This window comes from Ammospiza nelsoni, chromosome 7 (assembly GCF_027579445.1).
Source record: "Ammospiza nelsoni isolate bAmmNel1 chromosome 7, bAmmNel1.pri, whole genome shotgun sequence".
Taxonomy (NCBI): Eukaryota; Metazoa; Chordata; class Aves; order Passeriformes; family Passerellidae; genus Ammospiza; species Ammospiza nelsoni.
This window is the reverse complement of record NC_080639.1, coordinates 2,294,100-2,313,759: the sequence shown is the minus strand read 5'-3', so window position 1 is coordinate 2,313,759 and position 19,660 is coordinate 2,294,100. Positions and strand designations below refer to the sequence as shown.

The 19,660-nt window shown below is 47.8% G+C and overlaps 1 protein-coding gene across 1 annotated transcript in view; it reads right to left on the bottom strand.

Annotated features, from left to right (window-relative positions):
* Positions 1–1,629: 1,629 nt before the first annotated feature.
* SPP2 (secreted phosphoprotein 2) overlaps positions 1,630–19,660 on the bottom strand; it is a 117,980-nt gene continuing 99,949 nt past the window's right edge. Inside the window, exon 7 of the mRNA XM_059476147.1 lies at positions 1,630–1,650. The gene's annotated coding sequence lies outside the window, so the exon portion shown is untranslated. The remainder of the gene's footprint in view (positions 1,651–19,660) is intronic.

Sequence of the window (19,660 nt, the reverse complement as noted above, 5' to 3'; positions counted from 1 at the left end):
TGCAGGGGCTGCAGGGTGGCCCAGGCTCCTGATAAAGCCAGTGCCAGTCCTCCAGAAGAAGGGAAGTGCTGGGAGCATCCTCCTGTGGGGCTGTAATCCCTGCTGGCCCTCTGTCCCTGCTTGATGTAAAATAGCAGAAATGCATCAACAAAATACTTTAAAGATGCTTCCTAAGGACGTTTTCCCCAACTTGCTCTTACCCTCATCTTCCAGCAGGAAGATTCTGAAGCCTTGGCATGGGGCTGGGAGTGGGCACAGGCAGCTTGGAGCCCACCCTCACTCTGCAAACAGAGGTGTGTCCCTTTCTCAGAGCTCCCAGCCCTTTCTCAGAGGAATTTCCAGGGTCACAGTGGCTGGGTTTGGGATATGGGGACAGCACACTGTCCCTGCACCACAGACAGGGCAGAACAGGCAAGAAAAGCAGCAAATGAAAAGGATGCTGAGGCCCTGGCACAGGGTGCCCAGAGCAGCTGTGGCTGCCCCTGGATCCCTGGAAGTGTCCAAGGCCAGGCTGGATGGGGCTTGGAGCAACCTGGGACAGTGGAAGGTGTCCCTGGAATGGCAGGGGGTGGAATGGGATGGTTCTGAAGGTCCATTCCAGCCCAAACCATTCTGGGATTCCATGGCCAACAAAGCCTGGCTGTTCTGCCTCAGAGGGGAGCAGGCATGTGAATGTGCCCTCCAACCCTTTGGATCCCTTCCCTTCTCCAAGGCAGGTGCAGTTTTGTGTTCTGATCCCTCCAGCTCCCCTCTGCTGCCCTAGCACAGGGAGAGCTTCTGAAATAGCTGCTCCCGAGCCTTTTATTTGGGATGCAAATCACTGCTACTCTGCAAAAAGAGCTCTCTCTTGGAGAGCCATCCTGCCAGACCTGTTCCAGCTGATTTCCTCACAGAGCTTGAAGCCCTGCTCATAAAAACCTCCGGTTACAAACCAGGCTTCACCCCTTTCCTTTCTTTATCATTCCAGACCCGTCCCCCTCCTCATTTGTCTCCTTTTATTTCCCTTCCCGCCCATCTGCATTGCTGCACAGTTAATAAGATTTATGGCTGAGCATTCTCTGGCATCCAGGTGATTCCACAGGCACTTGCTGGTCCGGTTTGGAAAGCAAACAGCTCCAGACAGCTCCCCCGACCATTCCCCCCTGGCTCTGCTACCTGAATTCCCTCAGGCAAACCCTGGGGAAGGTAAATATTTGGTCCTGGCTCCAAAGATTTAAAGCTCCCCCTTCCCTGGGGGGGTCTGGGCAGGGTTAGGGATGGGTTTGCTAAAAACCAGCAGAGCTGGGGAGGAGGGGAAAGGGGAACTGTGAAAAATGCCTACTTTATGATTGGCTTTTGGCAAATATTCAAATGAATATTATATGTGTTGTGTTAGAAAGCAATGCTGTATTAATTTTCTTAAGTAGTGTGTTAAATATAGTTTTAGGTTATAACAAAATGTTAAAATAGAAACTATGTATGTGGGATATTTTTTTAAAGAAGGGAATGAGGTACTCACAGCCAGACAGCAGCTACAGGACACCTGAATCTTTCAGAGAAAGAGAATTTATTGCTTCATTATCAGAAGAAATGAACTTCTTCCCACCTCGCTCAGCCCTGAAGATGCTGTCAGGATTCAGAGGAAGAAGCTGACACTGCCCAGACAGAATCCTGTGTTTGAATGGAATTTATGCACCATGTATGAGGTGTATGAATATGCAACAGGCTGTTGCTTTTAAGGGTTAATCCTCTGTTAATGTGGGTCCTTTTTCAGGCTTATTTTGCCCAGAAAAGGTGCTGGACTGTCCTTAACTCTTTGTTCTTATTGTCTCATATTGTCCTAATCACAATTGTCCAAATTATTATTACCCTAATTATATTGCTATTTTTATAACTATTTTATTATTGTTAGACTTGGCGTTTTTCACAAGAACTCTGCAGGACACTGGGATCATCAAACCAGAGCAATTCCATGGGAAAAGATCCCTGGAGGCCACTGCTCCAAACCCTTGTTTGGGGTTTAAGCACCTCCAGGGATAAACTGGAATTGTAGGAAGAGATGCTCCTTCTCAAGGAGGATTTTCTCAGGTTTTCTTCAGCTCTGCACAAGCAGGAGGCACTGAGAGCTTGTCCAGGAGTAAATTAAAACTGAGACATTCTATGCCTCCAGCCAGGGAGGCAGAAAATGGGGAAAAACAGCTTCTCCAAGAGTAATTATGCAGCAGAGTGACTGAGTGGGGCAGACAGCAGAGTTAAATCCATGCCATGGATCCTGTGGCTGCAGCAGCAGCAGGAAAAGCTTTGTGGGCTTTCACACTGGAGAGCAAGCAAGGGAAATTGAGTGTCATCTGCTCCAGTGACCGGGAATGGGGATTTGCAGATAACAGAGCAGGAAGGCTGTAAAGAGCTGTGTCCATGGGATCACAGAATGGTTTGGGGTGGGAGGGACCTTCAGGACCATCCCATCCCACCCCCTGCCATGGGCAGGGACACCTTCCACTGTCCCAGATGGCTCCAAGCCCCATCCAACCTGGTTTTGGACACTTCCAGGGATCCAGGAGCAGCCTCAGTTTCTCTGTGCCAGGGCCTGCCTTCCCTCCCAGGGAACAATTCCTAATTCCCAATATCCCATCCATCCCTGCCCTCTGGCACTGGGAGCCATTCCCTGTGCCCTGTCCCTCCAGGCCTTGTCCCCAGTCCCTCTCCAGCTCATTTTTCCTCTCATGGGCCACAGCAAAGGGGCCTTTTTTTCAATAAACCAGGTTACTCAGCTCCCTAAAGCATGGTGATAACCAACAGGATCGTGGTGGCAGGACAGAAACCTTTCTCCGTAGCTCCAGATCTCCCTGGAAACTTCTCTGTGGAGCAATAGAAGGAAAACCAGTGCCAAAATGTGAAACCTCCCAAATCTCTCTCTAATCCGTGGGCCCAGCCCAGGTATACCATGGGATGGGAAATTTTTGTCATCTGCCAACAAAAAATGAAGGGAACTCCATTTTGCACTGTGCAGTTTCTTCTGCTTATGGCTGTTGGGATATATTTTTATTTTAAAAATAAAAATATATATTTCATGTAAAAAAAAAAGAAAATATATATTTATATATAATATATTTTAATATAAAGAATCTATTTTATACATAAATATATAAAATAAAAATATTTTTATTTAAAAAATGAAGATATATTTTATGTAATAATATATTTTATATAAAAATATATATTTATTTATATAATATATTTTTATATAAAAATCTATAAAAATAAAGATATAATTTTATTTTTAATATAAAAATATATTTTATATAACATATTTTTAGATAAAAAGATATATTTATATATATAATATATTTTAATATAATATTTATTTTTATAAAGAATCTATTAAAATAAAAATATTTTTATTTTAAAAATACAAATATATTTTTATGCAGAAATATATTTTATATAAAATATATATTTATATATTATATATTTTAATATAATATTTATTTTATGTATAAATATATAAAATAAAAATATATTTTTATTTTTAAAATGTAAATATATTTTACGTAAAAATCAGTTTTTATACAAAAATATAAAAAAATAAAAATATATTTTTATGTAAGAATATATTTATATATAAAATATATATTTATACATATGATATGCTTTTATATAAAAATTTATATAAAAATACATAAAAATAAAATATTTTTTTATTTTAAAAATAAAATTATCGGTTGTGCTTGTTTGGTTGTCCTTCCTAGAGGGCAAAGCCTTGTTCCCTGCCCTTTCTGCTCCCTTTCTGTGGCTTGTGATATTTACAGGGCACTTTGGGGACACGATTTTGTGGCTGCACTTGAGCTGAGAGGGCTTTTCCAAGCTCAGGGACGCCTCTGTGATCTTGCTCCTCTCAGAAAATCCTGTCAGTTTTGCTCTCTGTGCCAATTGCCCCTTTGAAGGGATTATCCATGCTGGAATCTCCCTGCAGCCTGGATCAGGGGGATGGATGGATGGATGGCAGCCCCAGCCAGCCCATCTGCAGGGCAGTGCCATCAGGGCACTGATCCCAGGGGCAGCTTTCCCTTTCATGGAGGGCACTCCCTTGGAAGGAGCGCTTGGCAGCAGATGAGTGAGCACTGAGATGGCTCCAATCCCATAATTTAATTAGAGCTCTGTGGAAGTGCCTAAGGAAAAGCCCATTTCCTGAGCAGGCTGCAGTGCCTGGGACTCTCCCAAGCTCCCCCCAGCTGTCCAACCCCAAATTGGGGAGGTCTGGAGGGGAGGGGAAGGGCAGGAGTGCTGGTTTCACCCCACAGAGGCAGGAGGTAGCAGTGGAAATCTCAGCTCCAGGTCTCCTTCTGTGTGGGAGAAGTTCCAGCCTCCTATTTTGCAATCAGGAAAATTCGTCCACAAACACCAGAGGTTTGTGTCCAAAAAGGAGACAGAGGAGTCCTTTGGCTTCATTCCAATAAAGGGAGAGGCCATGGGGCATTCTCCTGGGGTCTCTCCAATTTTTGGAGGAGGCAGCCCCCGTGTTTATCCCAATTTCCCAGCCGCATTTCCCTTCTCTCTTTCCCCATTTCTGAGGTACTTGAGAGGTTCAGACTTCCCAAAACATCTGATACCAAAGACTTTCCTCCAATGTATAACTTTTAATTTCGAATTCTTTTACTTTCTAATTAAATTAATTTCCCTTTTAATTTCTAATTCTTATGGAATTTAGGGGTTTTTCTTCCCCATTGTTTCTCTCATCTTTCAATGTCTGATTTCATTTATCAGCAAACCTAAAGTTTATCTGTAAAAGCAAATATCCTTTTCCATTTATCAATCAGTGAAATCCTTCCCATTGTTTCTTTTATCTCCCAGTGCTGGTTTCATCTACCAGCAGACCCACAGCTGATTTGGAAAGACAAATCCACCATTCCTCTCACGAGCAAAAGATGTTGGCCAGGGTCTGCTGCAGAAGGACGATCAGTTCTGCAGGAGGTTTCGCCTGGATTCTGACAGGATCAGGATCAGGATCAGGATCAGGATCAGGATCAGGATCAGGATCAGGGATCAGGGATCAGGATCAGTTCAGCAGGAGGTTTTGCCTGGATTCTGGAGGGATCAGGATGAGGATGAGGATCAGTTCTGCAGGAGGTTTTGCTTGGATTCTGGAGGGATCAGGATGAGGATGAGGATCAGTTCTGCAGGAGGTTTTGCCTGGATTCTATCAGGATCAGGATCAGGATCAGGATCAGGATCAGGATCAGGATCGGTTTTGCCTGGAATCTGGGGGGATCAGGATCATGGATCAGGATCAGTTCAGCAGGAGGTTTTGCCTGGATTCTGGCTCATTCCTGCCCCACACATTCCTGGTACCACGGCTCCCAGCAGGCTCCCAGGGGGCTCAGCCAGACACAAAGCCCCCCTGGTGCAAACAAATTCCTGCACAGCAGCAAAATGCCTGATGAACAAATTAACAATCCCTGGCTGCTGGCCACCCGTGCAGCAGGCCCCAGCTTACAGCAGGAATTGCTGCCCCATTTTGAGCTCCGGATGCTCCAAGGTGAAAGGGAGCTTTGTCCCAGAGCCAGGGATGCCTCAGGCTGGCCAGCAGCTCCTCCTGCTCAAAGTTCTGGTGCCAGGACAAAGGCAGGGCTGGACATCCCACTCTGGGCTCCTCAAAGCCTTGGCTAGGTCCCAGCTCCAAGGGGAAGGGGGGAATTCTGGTGTCTCGCTGCAAGTCCTGACCAGGGACACCCTCTGGAAATGCATCCAGAGACCATTATCCCCTTTTATTGCTGTTTTTAGGGATTATTCTCCTTGTTCACAATTGTCCCATACTGAACTGTGTTCCTATCAGCAAACTTATTGGGGCAATAAACTCTAGAATTGCCAAACCTCTTTGTAACCTGCTGAAATCCTAATTGTAGGTCCAATATTTGCGAAGGAAGGAAGGAAGGAAGGAAGGAAGGAAGGAAGGAAGGAAGGAAGGAAGGAAGGAAGGAAGGAAGGAAGGAAGGAAGGAAGGAAGGAAGGAAGGAAGGAAGGAAGGAAGGAAGGAAGGAAGGAAGGAAGGAAGGAAGGAAGGAAGGAAGGAAGGAAGGAAGGAAGGAAGGAAGGAAGGAAGGAAGGAAGGAAGGAAGGAAGGAAGGAAGGAAGGAAGGAAGGAAGGAAGGAAGGAAGGAAGGAAGGAAGGAAGGAAGGAAGGAAGGAAGGAAGGAAGGAAGGAAGGAAGGAAGGAAGGAAGGAAGGAAGGAAGGAAGGAAGGAAGGAAGGAAGGAAGGAAGGAAGGAAGGAAGGAAGGAAGGAAGGAAGGAAGGAAGGAAGGAAGGAAGGAAGGAAGGAAGGAAGGAAGGAAGGAAGGAAGGAAGGAAGGAAGGAAGGAAGGAAGGAAGGAAGGAAGGAAGGAAGGAAGGAAGGAAGGAAGGAAGGAAGGAAGGAAGGAAGGAAGGAAGGAAGGAAGGAAGGAAGGAAGGAAGGAAGGAAGGAAGGAAGGAAGGAAGGAAGGAAGGAAGGAAGGAAGGAAGGAAGGAAGGAAGGAAGGAAGGAAGGAAGGAAGGAAGGAAGGAAGGAAGGAAGGAAGGAAGGAAGGAAGGAAGGAAGGAAGGAAGGAAGGAAGGAAGGAAGGAAGGAAGGAAGGAAGGAAGGAAGGAAGGAAGGAAGGAAGGAAGGAAGGAAGGAAGGAAGGAAGGAAGGAAGGAAGGAAGGAAGGAAGGAAGGAAGGAAGGAAGGAAGGAAGGAAGGAAGGAAGGAAGGAAGGAAGGAAGGAAGGAAGGAAGGAAGGAAGGAAGGAAGGAAGGAAGGAAGGAAGGAAGGAAGGAAGGAAGGAAGGAAGGAAGGAAGGAAGGAAGGAAGGAAGGAAGGAAGGAAGGAAGGAAGGAAATTTTGGGCAATTTTCCCCCAATTTTTTCCAATTTTTTCCCAAATTTTCCCAATTTTTTCTGATTTTTCCCCCAAAATTTCCCCCACTATTTCCCATTCCTTTCCCCTGGATGTCCCCAGTGTTTTCCCTGGCTGGACAGCAGGGATGGTGTTGCACAGCTCTGGGGGCCAGGCCAGCAGGTGCCCAAGCTGGTTGTCACCCCAGCTCCAACAGAAGCCAAAGGAAATCTCTAGCTCTGGGAATTCCCCACCTATTCTAATAAGCTGAAGGCTGCTGGTTTTTCAAGACTGAGAATCAGCACCAGGCACAGCCTGATCCCAGGGCAAAGCCTGGAATGGAGCTGCTCTCCTGCTATCTCCCTGAATTTCTGGGTGCCCCTGAAGGACCATTATCACTTACAGCACATTTCCCCCAAAGGATTGCCCTTCTGCTTCTCACTTCCTTCCTTTTCACACAATTTAAGCTTGAAGGGTAAATCATAGTTTGCCAACCCAGGCAGGAGGAAATTGCTCTTATTTTGCCAAGGCTCTGCTCCTTGGTGAGTTCAGTGGTCTTGGAGCAAAGCTGTAGGAAACCACCTCAGTATGTGTTGATCCCACTGCTGGTTCCCAGGGGACTCCTGGGTGAGGGGAGACTCTAGGGGACAATTTCCCTGTCCCAAAATCCCCCCAATTCACCCTGCAGGCGAAAGTTTTGATCCCATAGAACCACAGAATGGTGTGGGTTGGAAAGAACCTCAAAGCCCATCCAGTGCCACCCCTGCCATGGCACGGACACCTTCCACTGTCCCAGGTGGCTCCAACAGCCTGGCCTTGGGCACTGCCAGGGATCCAGGGGCAGCCACAGCTGCTCTGGGCAGTGCCAGGGCCTGCCCACCCTCACAGGGAACAATTCCCAATTCCCAATATCCCATCCATCCCTGCCCTCTGGCACTGGGAGCCATTCCCTGTGTCCTGTCCCTCCATCCCTTGTCCCCAGTCCCTCCCCAGCTCTCCTGGAGCCCCTTTAGGAACTCTTAGCTCTCCCTGGAGCCTTCTCCAGGTGAACATTCCCAGCTCTCCCAGCCTGGTTCCAGCCCTTGGAGCTGTAGGGTAGCTCCACATCCTCCTGCTTTGACCCCATGGCTGGACACAGCTCTGCAGGTGGGGTCTCACCTGAGCGGGGCACAGGGAGAGAATTCCCCCCGTTCCTGCTGCCCAGGCTGTGGGATCAGCCCAGGGCATGGGGATTTTCTGGGCTGCAAAGGCTGGGTCCTGCTGAGCTTCTTAGCCAGTCCTTCTCCTCAGGGCTGCTCTCCATCCATTCCCCAACCAGCCTCTATTCCTGTATTCCTGTATATTTGTATTTCTGTATTATTCCTGTATTTCTGTGTTATTTCTGTGTTATTTCTGTATTTCTGTGTTACTTCTGTATTCCTGTATTTCTGCATTATTCCTATATTTCTGTATTCCTGTGTTTCTGAATTATTTCTGTATCATTCACGTATTTCTGTACTTCTGTATTTCTGTATTCCTGTATTTCTGTATTACTGCATTTCTATGTTATATCTGTATTTCTGTAATATTTTTGTATTATTTCTGTATTATCTCTGTATTTCTGCATTTCTATATTGCTGTATTCCTGTATTATTCCTGTATTCCTTCATTCCTGCATTCCTGTATTCCTGTATTTCTGTATTCCTGTATTTCTGTATTCCTGTATTACTGTATTTCTATGTTATATCTGTATTTCTGTGTTATATCTGTATTTCTGTAATATTTCTGTATTATTTCTGTATTATTTCTATATTATTTCTGTATTTCTGCATTTCTATATTCCTGTGTTCCTGTATTATTCCTGTATTCCTGTATTTCTGTTTTTCTGTATTCCTCTATTCCTGTATTTCTGTATTCCCGCATTCCTGTATTCCTGTATTCCTGTATTTCTGTATTTCTGTATTTCTGTATTCCTGTATTCATGTGTTTCTGTATTTCTGCTTCTCATTGATCCATGCAGCACTGGATTCCTTCTTCCCGCCACAAAATAAGCAGCAGCAATGAGGGATGCAGTATTCCCAGCCTTTTCCCCTGCATTCTGTCCTTCTTTCCCCACCTGGAGTGCCAGCCAGGTGCAGCAGAGCTGGGCTCAGCCTGGTGGTGCTGGGATGTGCCTTTCTGGAGACCCCTCAGTGTGGAGCATCCCTCCACGTGCATTCCTTCCTCTCTCCAGGGCATGCAGGGTGAGGAGGGAGCTCAGGAGAGGTCACAGCACCAGGTAGGGACAGAGAAAATGAGATTTATGGTCCTGCTGTGCTTCAGGCTTTGGGCGAATCACAAGTGACCCAGGGCAGCTGAACAGCTGAGGTGACTTTGGCACTTTGTGGCCCTCACTGTTCTCTTCTGAGTGTTGTCCCCTTATGGTAAGAGGGGTGGGAATTTGGGAAGAAACCCCTCCAGGAACCTGCAGCAGCCATGAGATGGACTTGAGCTCAGTGGTCATTCCAGAATCCACTCCTGGGAAAGGCAATCCTGGAAGCAGGCAGAGCCTCTGGAGCCTGCAGCACCTAATGATAAGGGAAGCAGAGGAGAAAGAGGGGAAAAACAAAACTCACCAGGAAAAAAAGAACATTTCTGAGCAATATTTCCTTTACCACAACTGCATTGCCATCCAGCCTCCAAAAATCCTGGAACAATCCCACTCCTGTGTCACCTTGTGTGGTTTCTGTAGCAAAACAGCTGCTTCTGGGAGGGATACTGCCTTGTCCTGCTCCATCAGGAAACCAAAGCAGTGCATTTATCCTGTCCTTTCCTGCAGTGGTTTCTGGCAGCAGTGAGGAGGTGTTTACACACATCTGCAAAGCCCTTCCAGGCCCAGGGAGCAGCCAAACCCACACGGAGAGCTGCCAGGTGTGAGGGTGTTCACAGGGGTTCTTGGATGAGGGAAGACTCCATGTTTCAGAAGGCTTGATTTATTATTTTATTATAATATTACATTGAAACTACACTAAAATAATAGAAGAAAGGATTTCATCAGAAGGCCAGCTAAGAATAGAATAGCAAAGAATGATAACAAAGGTTTGTGGCTCGGCTCTCTGTCCAAGCCAGCTGACTGTGATTGGCCATTAATTAGAAACAACCAACATCGGCCAATCACAGATCCACCTGTTCCATTCCACAGCAGCAGATAACCATTGTTTACATTTTGTTCCTGAGGCCTCGCAGCTTCTCAAGAAGAAAAATCTTGAGGAAAAGATTTTTCATAAATGATGACGGCAACAGCCAGGAAAGGAGCTCAATCCTCTGGGATGCAGCAGGGTATGAAAAGGTAAAATGGGAGATCCAAGCAGGGGGATATGCAGCTATGGATGGACTAGAAAATCATGGAGAAGGAGGAGGAAGAGGGAGGTAGGGAAGGGAGCATGTCAGCACCAAGTAGATGAGGCAGATGTGGGAAAGACAGATGGAAACTCTCTTTCCCAATGGAAAGGTGTTTCCATCGGGAGGATTTCCTTCTGGCATCAATCAGGGACAGCACAAGGCATCCATCCAGGCCCAGAGCTCCCAGCTGGAGCTCCCAGAACAAGATGGGCCACTGGGGAGGCTGCTTGGGCAGCTGAGCTCCATCTCTGTGCCCTGGCAGAGCTTTCCTGCGGGAAGCTCTGTATCCCTGAGGGAGGGGACAGGGGCAGGAGCCAGCCCAGCTCGGGACAAACAGCAATCCTGTCTGGACAAGAAAGAGCCCAGGGCCCCCAGGCTTGCCTGCAGGATCTGGGAGGGTGTGAAGGGATGTTATCACATTCCAGGCTGCAAAGCTGATATCCATCTTCCCCCTTCACCGGGCCTGACCTCAGCAGAGGCAGGGGCTGTGCCTGCTCACTCAGGATGACTAAAGCAAGGTCTGATCCAGCTCCTGCCAGCCCAGGATTGTACACACACCACGCTCCTGCTCCAAGGAAAGGGTTGGGGGGTGGATTTTGGCAGCTCCTCTTTCCCCAGATCAAGGGCAGAGACACTCATGTGAGAAATGACTTTGTTTTGTTTCATAGCTGTGCAGAGAGGTTGATGTTTTCATTCAGTGTGGCCATCCCATGCCAGGAAGTTTCACCACGGGGCTTCAAAAAGAGACTGGGAAGATGAAATTGCACCAACTTTTAATGGTGTAGAGATGCACAGGGATAGCCCTAAATTGGGTGCAAAGAAATAGACCCCTTGATTTTCAATGTTCCTCTCATGCTAAAATTCCCTCCTTTAGCAGCTGAAAATTTTTATGTTTTTATCTCTCATGCTAAAATTCCCTCCTTTAGCAGCTGAAAATTTTTATGTTTTTATGGGACAACACCAGAAAGTGGCTTCCTGTATCTCCAGGATGCTCAGAGGGTGGAAAAGGTTTTTGAGCACTGGGTTTTCACAGCTCCCACCTTCACAAGTCCCATCTGAAACACAAACCAGCCAAGGCTGGGGAGTGCTGGGCTGTTGGGTGACCCCCAGTACCACTGGGCTGGACTGGTCCCTGTGGGAAATGCACTAAGGGACAAAAAGAGTCTAGTCTGGGCAGCGTGCAGGCCAGGGCCAGCCTGGTAATGAGGCAGCAAATTCCCACTCCAGAGCCTGTCTGGGAAAAGGAACTCAGGAGGAGCCTCACATCAGGCTGGGCCAGAAGTGTCTCCATGGCTGGAGGAAGAGCTCCTGATTTGTGTCAGGAGGCCAAGTGACTCAGTTGTGGTGGGTGGGGGCAATGGGAGAAGGGGATGTGGTCAGGGAGCAGGGCATGAGTCACCAAGGAAGGGCATCTGCTGATAACAGCTGGATAAACTCACAGCAGAGACTGTCAGGTCTGCTGGGGAGAACATCCCAGCTGGAAACCAAAGGCTGGAGACAGCAATCCCAACAGGCAGAGCAAGGGAGAGCTGTGAGAGCTGGCATGGGATTTTCCTGCTTGGCAGCTGCCTTGGTTTGAAAAGCCAGGTGTCTGCTAAGGAAGGCAGGAGCCTCCCCTGAAATGGAAAATGTGAACCCCCTAATTCCGAATTGTTGTAATTTTGAAATTAAGGGGCTCTCAGGCAAAGATATGGGAGCAGGAATAACAGTTCTTTATTAGGGAAGGAAAAAAAACCAAACCAAAGCAGTAATACAAAACAACCGTGACAGAGTGAGAATATGGCCCGACTCCCTGTGTGTCAGGGTGCTGGTAGCAGTCCCATTAAAGGGTGGCTGCAGCCCTCCTGCAGAGACAGGTGTGGTTCTGCTGAAGCAGTGATCCTGTAGAAGGGTGGAATTTTCCTCTCAAGATCCAGTGGTGGTGTAGATTGGTCTGGTCTTCCTCTGGGAATCCAGTGGGAAAGGTGCTGTGGTGTTCCAACTGTCAGATTATATCCAGGAAGGAATGCTTGGCTCCTCCCCGTGGGCACAGCTTCTCCCAGTGGGAGGATGTAATTCTATCAGTCATGCAGTGACACTCAATGGCCCACGAACACAAGATATTTCCCCGAGGGAGGACTGGTTTGTGGGAGAGATAAAGAAAACTGCCCAATGAAGAGAAGAGAAGAGAAGAAAAGAGAAGAGAAGAGAAGAGAAGAGAAGAGAAGAGAAGAGAAGAGAAGAGAAGAGAAGAGAAGAGAAGAGAAGAGAAGAGAAGAGAGCCCCACCTCTAACAGATGGTAATAGAACACACACTCCCAGCCACATCTTCCAGCCTAAGACAGCAGCTCAGCTGCTGGGGTTCACGATGAACATTTTCCATGGCCTCGTGTCTTGCACTCTGTGATTTCACCGTTCATCTGGGCTTGGAGGCAGCCTTGTTCCCTTCTCTATTCCCTGTTATATTCGTTCCCTATACAGGGTCAGACAATTCCCTCCCATCCCACAAGGCACCAGTCCTGCAAACTCCTCTGTGGAGCAGTTCCCTACAGGAATGCTCTTGGGTAAGAGACGTGGGACAGCACAAATCAGTTTGCACCCTGCTGCTGCCTCCTCTCCTCCACCACCCTCAAAACCTCAGCTCTGAGCAGTCACTGAAGAAAATGAGGGAAAAGGAAAGGCACAAAGGAACCACCTTCACCTGGTGGGAATGACACAGGGGGTGTGACGTACAACTCTCAGAAATGCCCCTGGCAGCAGGGTGAGGAACCTCAGGAAGGGATATGGGACAACGTGTCCGGCGAGGAGACCAAGGATGAGAATTCACTGCCAAGTCCCTGAAGACCAAGGGTGAGAATTCACTGCCAAGTCCCTGGGACACTGTGGTGCTTTGTGGTGGTGCCCACCAGCCTGGGAGGCTGTGGAAACGCACACACTGGGGCCAGGATTCCTGCTGGATCCTTTACCACACATTAGTCAGCACTGTGGAGAATAAGTGCAGCCAGAGTGGGATCACATCTCCATGACCTAATCCCCGCTCTCCACCAGTGTCCAGCTCCCATGGAGCTGAAATCCTCCTGCGAACCTCTCCTGCCCTCCCTGGGAGCTGACTAACGGGATGTGTCATGGTCACAAGGCTGCTCCTCTGCATGCAGCACTGCTGTGGCACTTCCCCTTCAGCTGGGAAATTGGAGAAGCAGTGTCCACGTGGCACAGGAGCAGTGTGGGAAGAGGTGCTTGGCTGCCAACAGCAGCTCTGTCACTCTGTGTCCTTGGGAACTCATCCAGATCATCCTGGTGCTGTCCCACATGCTGGACCCGTTGCTGAGAGAGCACCAGATTATCCAAGGGATGTGCTCTCTGTTGCTCACAGTGCCAGGGAGAGGGATAAGATGAATATGAGGCCATGGAGACCATCTTTGGCACAGGAACTGGACTGAGACCAAAATTCCTGAGCATGGGGAAGCCACAAACCACCCAGCTCAGTCAGCAACACATGGGGACATCAGTCAGCTTCCCTGCAGGGAAATGTTATCTCCCCACGATCCCGTGGCAAGGAGGAAGGGATGCATTGTCAGGAGATGGGCTTAAGAGCAAGCATAGACTAGAGAGAGCTCAGGAAATGCAGCTTTCCCCTCATCCCTGTGCCTTGGCATGCAGGCTGACCACATCTGTGCAGCTGTGTCATCCCAAGCACAGAACCCAGACACTGTCATTGCCAGCAGGTTTCCTTCTGCTCTCCTGGGTTAGGACCTGAAGGGATAAACATGAGGCCTCCTAAAACTCATGACCTGATGACTGTACAGGCACTTTATCCATCCAGGGCAGATTGCAATTATTGGGGTTTTTTCCCCCATGCCCTGCCTTGAACAGAGGAATAATCTGTGATTTGGAGCAGTGCATCCTTTAGCTATGCATCCTGGAGCAATCCCCCATTTGCTTCCAGAAGCTGCTAGTGAATGTTTTCCTAAGAAAAAAGGCTCCTGCTGCTTCTGCCTCTCCCAGTGCCTGAAGTTCTCTGTCTGGATGTGTCCATGGCCACACAGACCCAGCTACATCCTGATCCTCCCATCTCAGACTGGATCATGGAATCACAGCACGGTCTGGGTTGGAAGGAACCTTAAAAATCACCCCACTATCACAGGTTTCACTATCCCAACTTGCTCCAAGCCCTGTCCAGCCTTGCCTTGGGCACTTCCAGGGATCCAGGGACAGCCACAACAATGTGGACAAAGGAGGCTCACTTACTCTGAAGAATAATCCCATTAAACACTACACACCAGGAGTGAATAGCTTTATGTCAAGCCTGAATTTGCCAACGTGTGCTGTAAATGAATATTTGATTAAGGTAATAACCCCGGTGCAAAAGAAGAGATTTACATTACCACCTTTGAGCTGAACACAATATCTGGTGCCTGCATGTTGCAAAAATTAGACCCTCCCTCCAAGCACTCAGAAGCAACAGGAATCGCAATTGTGGGAATCACAATTGTGGGAATCACAATTTCCCACTTTGTGGGAAAGCCCACGGGGCAGAGGGAATTGCCAAGCACTGCTGAGAGTGCACTTCTCACCCCAGAGGCAAAGGGTGAGCAGTCCTGAACCTCCTGCAGAGAACAATCCCACCAGTGCAGGGATGCTCCAGCATTACTCCTGGCACTGGGAGCACTGAGTTACACGAATTAATTACTCCAGCATTACCCCAATGCCACAAAAACCGGCAGGATAATCCCCTTGCCCAGGCAGCCTTAATGATGCTCCTGTGTGGCAAGCTGGGAAGGGAGGGAGCAGGGAGATTCCAGGTTTGGAGAGAGGCTGGAGCCAGCGGAGATGGTTGGAGGAGATGTCGGTGCGGGCAGACAGGTGTGGGCACGGATGTCAGCCAGGCTGGCAGAGGAAAACCAGCAAAATGCAATCAGCTCCTCCCTGCCAGCCTGCAGCCTGCCCCAGGGTGCCCTCACACCAGGGCACTGCTCCCATGGCATCACTGATGGGTTCTTAGACTGTACCCACAATCAGCTTTCCAATTCCAGCATCCCCCTGTGCTCCTCCACACCTCTTCCAGCTGTTCTCCACAAGGTGTTTGCTGGACAAGTTGTAGCCAAAGTCTCAAAGGGAGGCTTTAGCAGAACCTCCCTGTCTGCTAAATCCATCTCCCACCACTGCACTAGCAACATCCTCCTGTGCCTGCAGCCATCCTGCAATCAGCTTCTTCCCTACTTCCTCTTCCTGTGGCCATTCACACGGACCAGAGTGCAGCAAATGGGCCAAGTTTTATTAATAGGGATTAAAGAGATGTTGTTGGCAGATAAAATATGCAGGCACACTACCCTGCATGACATCACCTCGCTCTGCTTCTCCTGACAGGCCCCAAGGTTGCTCCATCCTCCCTGTGGGACATCCAGGTCCTCTCCCTCCTGTGCTCTCCACAGCCTCAGCTGCAGAAGTGATCCATGTGCTCCTCCATGTGAGCCCAGCTGATTAGGAAAGATATTAATGAAGTCAGCTCCATTAATGAAGTCAGTTCCAAACTGAGTCCCTGAGCGCTTCTGTTCACCTTTGAACACATCCTGTTGTTCACCCTGCTTCCAGCCCACCTGAAATTTCTACAGCAATGCTCAGGTTGGCTCCCTTCTTCATTGGAAAGGAAAATAAGAAAATCCCTTATCAATAAAATGCGTTTTCGCTCCACCTACCCAAGTTTGTGATATCAGTGAGATGTTTATTGAGCTCTTCACTTGTTCAAAATAGTGTCACAACTCACCTTGACTAAAATCAGTCCTTCTGTCTGAGGAGGAGGCCAGAGGAGCCAAAGCCAGGGGTAGAGGCTCAAACTGGACACCAGTCCATGGCTTTGGATGTGAGTGGCAGCACCTCTGAGTAGGACTCAGCGATGATTTGGGAAAAAAAATGCCTCAATAATCAGCTTTTTGCTTTTTAAAAATGAGCCTGAAGCTGGGTCTATAAACAGAGAATTAATTAATGGGCCCCATTCAGACTCAAGCGCCCAAAGGTGAGTTTTTGTGTGAAGATCATCTCTGGCAGAGCCAAGGTCACCCCATCCCAATCAGAACAGGTCCCAAACTGTGCTAAAAGTCAAACCAAATCTCCCCCATGCTGGCAGTGACAAGCAATAACACAGATTGCTGCTGCCAAGAGAAAACCAGCCCTGTCCTGCAAGGAAAGGAGAATCATGTGTTTCAAGGAGAAAAAACTGGGATTGTGACTGTTTGGAAGTCAGCAGCACTGCTGATTGGTGTCCAAGAATGTGTGGATGTGACACCTGGGGACGTGGTTTGGTGGTGGATTTGGCAGTGCTGGGCTGGACTTCATGGACTTGGAGGGCTTTTCCAGCTTCAATGATTGTGCGATTCCCACAGAACAAGAATTCCTCACCCCAAACCCTCCCAGACTGAATGGTGACATTGAATAAGGGTGTATTTAACCACAGAGACATTGGTTAAAGCCCACAGGATAATGCTGTTGAGTCGCTGCTTCTTTTAAGGATAAACTGTCCAATTTAGAAATGACACCTAAATTTTTTTTACTTTTAACCAATAACCAACCACCCATGCCCCACAATGGGGACTTTTTACCCAATTACCAAAACCACCCAAACCCATGGAGAAGAAGGTGAAGAAGAAGATGAAGAAGAAAGAGAAGAAGAAGAAGAAGAAGAAGAAGAAGAAGAAGAAGAAGAAGAAGAAGAAGGCGAAGAAGAAGGAGAAGGAGGTGAAGAAGATGAAGGAGATGAAGAAGATGAAGAAGAAGGAAAAGAAGGACTAACCTCTGCCCTTAAACCTCCATCTTGCTTTATACATATATTACTAATTCTAAACCCTTAAACTCTAGGTTTTCCACCTTGTGATATTACACACTTCTATTCAAACTCCACACTCACAATCCCAGTGCTATCATTCAATTTTAACCCAATAACCAACCACCCATGCCCCACAATGGGGACTTTTTAAATCCAATTACATAAAACCACCCAAACCCATGGAGAAGAAGGTGAAGAAGAAGGCAAAAAATGTAAAGAAGAAGGAGAAGAAGGTGAAGAAGGACTAACCTCTGCCCTAAAACCTCCCTCTTGCTTTATCTATATTACCATATTCTAAACCCTTAAACTCTAGGTTTTCCACCTTGTGATATCACACTTCTATTCAAACTCCACACCCACAATTTTAGTTCTATCATTCAATTTTGGAAGCCTTCTCCACGGCCTCAGGTCAAATGCAGTGTTCTCTTGGGGGTCAGTGCCTGTCAGCACAGAAAGTCTGAAACTCTCAGCAGCCAGGGTTCCAACACAAAAAAGCTGGCAAGGACAGATCCATGTGAGCCCTCAGGGCCTCTGCAGCCATCCCTTGGAAAAGGGCAGGGATAAGGGCGTGGCTGGACAGTGCAGGACAGGAGGTTTCACTCAAGAGCAACCAGATTCAAAAGTTCTGAGAGAGAATTTCCCAGGAATTCATCGTGGGACATGGATGCTGCCACCCTAGCAGCATTTCAGAGGCAGCTCCTTCCTCGGGCACTCACAGCTCCCAGCAGGAATTCCCACTGGACACAGAGAGAACAACTCAGCACCCTGGAGGCCAAAGGGAGCTGCTGCCCCTTTGGAGATGCCCACAATGTCTGCAGGAGCTCCCTGGGTGTTGCAGAGGAAGGAGGAGGAGGGTTTTGTGCCTCACCTCCCACGGCCAGGCCCAGCGCCGTGATTCACCCACGCTCCCCAACCTGCCAAGGTGTGAGTGCTTGGGCGCCTTCCAGGCTCTGCCTGCCTCTGCCTCGGCATCACAGCAGGCTGGAAGTGATTCCTGGAGACGGGGAAGGAGCTGCCCCAGGCAAAATTTTGGTGCATTAAATGTCTGGTGAAGCCCTGTGAGAGATGGAAGCCAAATCAATTATGAGTCGAGGCCTGATGCCCGTCTCCAGCTTTATGGGAATTTCCACCAACCTGAACTAGGAAAACTGTCTTCTTAGGAGGTGATACAGGAGTCAGCATGGAGGAGAGAAGCCCCAAATGTCTGAGGTGCCTCAGAGAAGAAAGCAGGTTTTCCTGCTTTGTTTGATGGTTTTAAAGATGAACAGAGATCACCCCAGCCTAAAGCAATGCCCAGATGAGGAGACACCATTGTTGGGAAGGATGAAAATTTGACAAGGAAGTCTCACAGATATGTGTGCTTAGTAGAAAGATTTTTGAATGTAGAATCCGAAGAAGAAATAGATATGAAAGCAAGTTTTGATATAGAAGAAAAGAATTGCTGAGCCAGTCTCACTGGATAACCAAGGAGCCAAAGGGTGTGTTAGTTAGAAGGGGTTTTTATGACTTAGAGCAAAGGATAAACCCACCCCAAACAAGATGTTTTTACCAAGCAGAAAGGTAGCAAATGCTGCAAGTAGGAAAAAAGTCTCAGAATTTTCCACTGCAAGAAAACTGAAAAACAACTTCTAGCTTAAACGTTAATGCACTGACTTTTAGTGGCTGGAGAACAGTAACATGAATATGGTAATTACAGTAGTTATGATAGGCTATAAGTAAAAGTTAAGGTATAGATTGGTTCTACTGTGTTAAGATGCTCAGCAAAGGAAAGTATATAATGCATTGTAACCAAAAGAAAAGTATATATTATATTTGTAACCTAAACTAAGGGTCTCCAGGCCTGCCTGCAGCAGGAGCTGACGGCTGTAGCCACAGCTCTGTCACCCACAACCCTGGATTGCTGTAACATCTTGGATACAATAAACTGCATTTTGGAGAGGCCCTGGAGTCCCACATCCCTCATTTCAGCTCTCACACACCATCCCATAAAGGTGAGACCCAGGAGGGCAATTCCAGCAGGACAATGCCAACCTTGGCAGCCTTTCCCTGGGGTTTGATCCAGAGGCCATTTGAGTTCAGGACACAGAGACTGCAGGGGTGATGTATTTATTACAAAGCACCAATCTCGTTTGGCATGGCCTTCTGGAGGTGTTGAAACACTCAGTTCCTCCCTGACCCCTTCTAGCACACAGTTCCAGAATCCATTTTTGACTGCCAAAAGCCAGCATCCAAAGAGGACAACCCAACTTTCCCTGTGTATCTCCATGAAAACAGACCCCACAAACTGGGATTAATCCAGTGATCTCAACCAGCTGCAGCTCTGGGGGCCTGGGAGAGGTGGCTGTGCTGCTGCCACCAGCACCCAGCACCTCTCAGGAGGCAGATCTGACCTCTGGGAGCATTATCCCCATTTCCAGAAGAGGGGTTGCCACGGCAACAAAGATGGTTTCCATTTTTAAATGCTTCCTCAAGGACATCCATGAAGGAGACTGATGATCAGGAGAGCACAGGGATGGCCCCAGCCATGGATGAGCAGGTCTGGAGCAAGCCCAGGTGTCCATCCATGGATATTCTGGAGTGCAAGGGCATCCTCTTCATCCTCCCCCTGCAGAGAAAGCTGCCTGCATGTGCATCATGGAAGAGAAGATCCAGCCAGGAAAACGGTTACTG